Source organism: Castor canadensis, chromosome 10 (genome assembly GCF_047511655.1).
Source record: "Castor canadensis chromosome 10, mCasCan1.hap1v2, whole genome shotgun sequence".
In the NCBI taxonomy this organism is placed as follows: domain Eukaryota; kingdom Metazoa; phylum Chordata; class Mammalia; order Rodentia; family Castoridae; genus Castor; species Castor canadensis.
The window spans coordinates 79842405-79847847 of NC_133395.1; the positions used below are offsets into that span (position 1 = coordinate 79842405).

A 5443-nucleotide genomic window follows, 5' to 3' on the forward strand; every position below is an offset into this window, starting at 1 on the left:
ACCAAATCCCTGAAGTCTCCTCATTCTCTGTCTCTCCCAACCTCAGGGTTGAGTCCCCTCCTCTGACTGGCTCCTTCCCTTCCCAAGACCCCAGTGACTGTCAGAGCCACTCTCCAAAACACCCTCTGCTCGGCCTCCCAGCCCAAAACCTTTCGGCAGTTTCTCCTTGCCCTATGGGCCTGAAAACAAGTTGCCAAGCCCACCTACCCCTTCACACCTGAGGAGACAGACATCTGACAGGTGAGGGAGTCAGAGGCAGGGCACCTGTGTCCCTGTTGACCCATCTCCTCAGTCAGAGGGTGGCTTATTCATGGAGACCATCTGGACCCTCTATTTTCAAGGCAACTCCCTATATGCAGGAGGGGAGTTTTGGGGTTTTTTGTTGCTATTGTTTGTTTTAACAATTTCAAGAAAGTTCTTTCAAGCTAACATTCAAATAGTATCTCAAGGGTGAAATGCTGTTTTAGCAAAACCAGTTTAGCAATTCCAAATGTATATAAAAACATTTTTAAACTAATTCTGTTAAAGGTGATAATTTACCCTCCCCCATGTTATCTACTAGACTTCATTGCACCAAATAAATAGGGATAATCATTGCACACACACACACACACATAAACACACACACACACAAAATAAATAAATAAGCAAATAAATAAAGGAAAAATTGGATTTTGACAAGTACTAGCTGAATGCAATTGAACAAAATCATTACAGGATTAGCAGTTTTCTGACCTACTTACTTAAAAAAGCTGCATCACTCAATTGAGACCCCAAGGAAATGCAGATTTAGATTTTTGATGTATTTCTTGGTGTTTCTTCAGTTAAATTGAATTATATAACCAAAAAAAAAAAAGAAAAAGAAAAATCACAGTAAATCAGGTAACCATAGGCTTAATGTGGTATAACTAAATCTTCCAACATGGGAATCCACAAACCCAGTGTGGATTTTAGGATTGCCCACTACATGATTTTGCAGGACTAAAAAGGCACAGGAGCCCTATCATAGGACACCTGAAGTGATGCAGTACTTTGGGGAAGTAGATACAGCAGGAATTAGGAGTTTCCTTCCAGGCTAGGGGCCTCCTCTGCAAATATGCAAGCTATCCATATCCAGTCTTCTTCTCATTAGCTTTTCATTAATATGTTAATGTATGCTTTATACACAGTATATGTTATAACTTTTTTAACATTAATGACTTTTTTTTATTATTATTATTATACTGGGGTACATTGTGACATCTACAAAAATGCTTACAATATATCTTAGTTGAATCCACTCCCTCCATCATCCTCCTTTGTCCCTTCTCCAGGTCTCATCTTTCCATTTTCTTACATGAGTACATAACATTTCACCATCTTCACCTCCTCCACCCTTTCCTTATGTCCTCCCGCCCCCACTGGCGCCAGCCCCCAGACAGGATGTTACAACATTTTTACAGCTCTTTTACCCCTTGGATGCATGATTCCATTTGGTTGCCGTGGATCTCAATACCTGGGCCGTCTTCCTAGATGTGACCCCGAGGGAAGGGGCCACAGCTCCTCAGACTCCACACTGTCAGGAGGCCACATAGGACAACAGTGGGAATGGTCCCATGCGATGCTGCTTCCTTCTGCAGCTCTTCCACCCCAGGCTAGCCCCATGGGAGTTGCTCTAACACACCTTGGTCATCTACTCATCTGACCTCTGACCCTATCTCTGCAGTGTCCTCTCTCAATTGAACGCACAATCAGTCTCGTCATCACTCCCTCCAGGAAGCTTTCCCTGACTAGTCCCCAGCTAGAGCCCAAATCACCTCCCAAGGCAGCCACCTTCTCTTCTGTTGCTTTTGAAGCTTTTTCCTGCCCTGGATTCTAACCCTATTCTTAGCAGAGTGACTGAATAGGTGCCCTGAGGCCCTGACTGTGTGTATGGAATGTTCTCTGAAGTTGAGAGTGCCTCTAACAGACCTACAAGAGGGTCAAGACCAAGACACTCCTTCCAACTTCCACAGGTCACCCAGCACTGCCCACCTGGAAAGGTTCACCTGGCTGCCCCCCATGAGTGCGTATGACTGCCAGTATGACTGCCGCCTTCTGCCGTCCAGGAGGTGGGGAGCTCAGCACTGCTCTTGGCATGTGAGTGAGTACAGCAGCCAAGAGCAGAATGCATGGCCACTGTAAATGGATCCTCCCATCCCCAGAAGTCCCATCCCAAAGGGTGTTGGGGGACACAGCCCTGATGGGACACTGAGCCCAGTGTAAACCCCTTCCAGAGGCCACCTTGGTTCTGAGTTCCTCAAGGCAGCCTGGCTAACATGGCTTGGGGCAGCAGCCCGGGGCTATGGAGGAGCTGACCCCATGAGGGTGGGATCCACACCCCAGGCCCTGAACCAAATGCAGGTGCTGACCCTGATCGTATGCCAATCTGCCCTGAACCCTGATCTTCCTGGGCTATGTGGGGAGGGAGGTGTACTCTGTTCCAACAGGAACCTTCCAGGCTACACAGGTCTCTCCCCAGACTTACCTCAACGGGACACCCAAAGCAATAATTCTGAGAACATTATCCTGTTCCTTGCCCTTAGCCTTATCCCCATTCTGGAAGAGGCGCTGAATGGGCATTGGCAGAATGAAAGCAGGGACTAGAGCCTGCACTATAGGGTGTCACTGACCTCCATCACTAATGCAATGGCCTAGTGGGAAGCAGACAGCTCACTTTCCCTGAGAGAGGATTGATAGCCTTCTCAAGTGGGCTTTGCTGCCTGAGAATCATCAGGGGCTGGAGCAGCCTTCTATCTTCTCCTCTCATACAGCTGCCAGTGCCGGAGGTATGTTTCAGCAGAAGAACTCTGTGACACCTGGTGTCTGGCCACGAGCCCCCAGCTCTCCCTGGCCTGGGGCCCTGACAGAAAGCTGATCCTCAGTGTGAAGAGTGAGGCTGGGAACATCCTAAGGGTGAGCCCATGTGGGGAGGGCTGGCATGGGAGGGCAGTCTCTGCCTGCAGAAGACAGGGGAAATGGAGCCACCCAGTACCTGTGGTTACAGAGAAACCAGGCACCAAGCACAAAGAAACTGGGCAGTGATGATGGTCCTCCCTTTCTCGACTTGCTGTCTGTGGGCTGAGAGAAGTCAGGAAGAAGGGAACATGTTGTATTCTTATGTCAATGTCCACCCTCTAGTCTGAATGTCAGAAGGGACTTTAGAAAGCATCCATGCCACTTTATAGCATGTATGGTGAGGCCTGGGAACTGAAGACCACTCAGCATAGTCACGTAAATGGAATCAGGCCTTCCAGCCCTAGTCTTCTGGTGACAGGGCTGATGTTGGTCACTGCTGTCTTCAGGACTTGATGCTTCTTCCATGTAGGAGGTACAGAAGCTCTGGGGCTGGTCCCAGAAAGACTGTCTGCCAGAAATTTCTATCTGCTGTCCTTGGCTTGGGACAGGACAGCAGATGTGAGGTGAGAGGCAGAAGTTTCCCAAGTAGGGCATTTTCAGGGAGAGGGAAAAGTAACCCCAGCATTGGACCTGGGTGAGGTCCAGGTGTTTTCTGAAGAGAATGAGGACCAGGGCTCAGGAGGCCATCTGAGCAACGATTGTCGAGGGAGGTGGAGGCCTCATCACTGAGCCCCGAGCATCCCCAGAGCTGGGTGTGAGCTCTCGAAGTCCTTTTCTGCTGCCCACGTCCAGTCCCAGCATCTGATGCTGCATGTTTACAGGAAGTCTCAGACACTCTGGGCTTGGACCAGCTCTTCTCAGGGAGTACCAGGGTCCATCTGGTCCAGTTTGGCCCTGTGGCACCTTCAGCTTCATCATCTCCAGAGTGGACATGCTTGACAACTTCCTCCAGGGTAAGCTAAGGAGGAGTCACCCGGCTAGGCTTCCCATGAAAGTAGGAGGACAGGAGGCAGCTACACTCCTCCGAGAAGGGCAGGACAAGGGCCTTGCGTGGGTCACACATAACTCCTTGCAAACCTCTCACTATGTTGGGAGGCAGGAGTATGGCAGATGCCCCAGAAGGCCCTGGAGGAGAGACATTAGCATTGAGACATCCCCAGGATTGGGCCTGCTCCTCCAGGAGAAGGAGATAGATGGGACTGATAGGTGAGCATGTGCCTCCCAGCTAGTCCCAGATCTTCAGCATGCCTTTCTTAAATGCTCCCAGGAACACCTGCATTCAGTCCCCAACTACAGAGGTGTGATCGAACCATAGGCCAGGAGTTTCCTACCAATGATCTCCAGATTCCCAACCTGGTACTGTGCCTGGAAACAGGGGATGTGATCCTCTTCCAGCTCCATCTTCTTCCCCACAGTGAGTGCTGCCCTGAGAGCTGGAACCTGTTCTTCCAGTCCTGGCTCTCTGTCCCCCTCTGCCCATACGGATGACCTCATATGCAGGGTGGGGGGACCCCAGGCCTCTATTGTCCCTGGCTCCTGACCTGCTTGCTCACTGCACCCTGGGCCTCAGTTTCCTTATCTATAAAAGCAGGAAGCAAAGCAGATGTCCAAGCTCCAACATTCTGTGACTCTTTGTGCAGCCCAGGAGCCTGCAAGATCTCTTGAGGGTGGAGGGAACTCACCAAAAAGAGACTGTGCTATACCCTACCCTGGGGTCCCAGACCTCCTACTGACCATCTTCAAAGCTGTGCCACTTAGTCATCCTTCCAGGCTGGAAGCAATGCAGAGCTGCCCCCAAACCCCTGCATCCCCTCCTTCTGGGACATGTTGATTGATAAGTGTCTTCCTCAAAATGACCTAAAGCCTGTCTTCTTTCTGGGGGCCCCACAGAGAAGGCCTGATTCCTCCCCCTGCACAGACAGCCTTCTGCCAATAGAGAAGGTCACTTGGGCCCCTCCTGGTCCTGGCCTCATGCTCTTCATTCTTCCATCCATATTCTATATTCACTGGACACTGGTCCTTGATAAACCTCAGCTAGGGAGGTCCCTTCCCCAGGGTGCTGCTGTGGGTGGGAATACACCACCCTACCCCACCTCCCGCTGCTCTCACAATGATGGATCTTGTCCCACCTGTGGCAGCTGGACTGGCTGAAGCAGGGACAGGCCCATGGGAGGCTGCAGCCCTAAAGGCGCACAAGAGGTAGAACAAGAGGCAGGAGCCCCAGGGATGCAGGGCGATATGGGTCAAAGAGGAAACTGGATCTGGAAAATAAGCTCTGTGTTGGTCTCTGTGCCCTGGTCTCCCAAAATCCACAGGGACCTTGGCAACACCACCCTCTCCAAGCCTTGATGTTTTTGTCTGTGCTCCCCCTTCTCCATGCTTAGAGTCCCATTTTGTGGTGTGACATCTGTGTTCCTGCCAAAGGCACCATCTACCACTTAGCTGCCCAGTCACTCAGCCACCCCATCCCAGAGCACACACTGAATACATGCTGCCCACTGCCTGCCACACTGTAATAACATCACATGTATATTGGGCCAGTGCGTTGGCTATGCTCGCCATGACG

The 5443-nt window shown here is 50.7% G+C and overlaps 1 long non-coding RNA gene across 1 annotated transcript; it reads left to right on the forward strand.

The window, feature by feature from the left end:
• The first annotated feature begins 2822 nt into the window (after positions 1-2822).
• On the forward strand, positions 2823-4433 carry LOC141411494 (uncharacterized). Its single transcript, XR_012436283.1, has 3 exons — positions 2823-2934; positions 3699-3830; positions 4145-4433. It is a non-coding gene; the product is annotated as an uncharacterized lncRNA (long non-coding RNA).
• The last annotated feature ends 1010 nt before the right edge of the window (positions 4434-5443 follow it).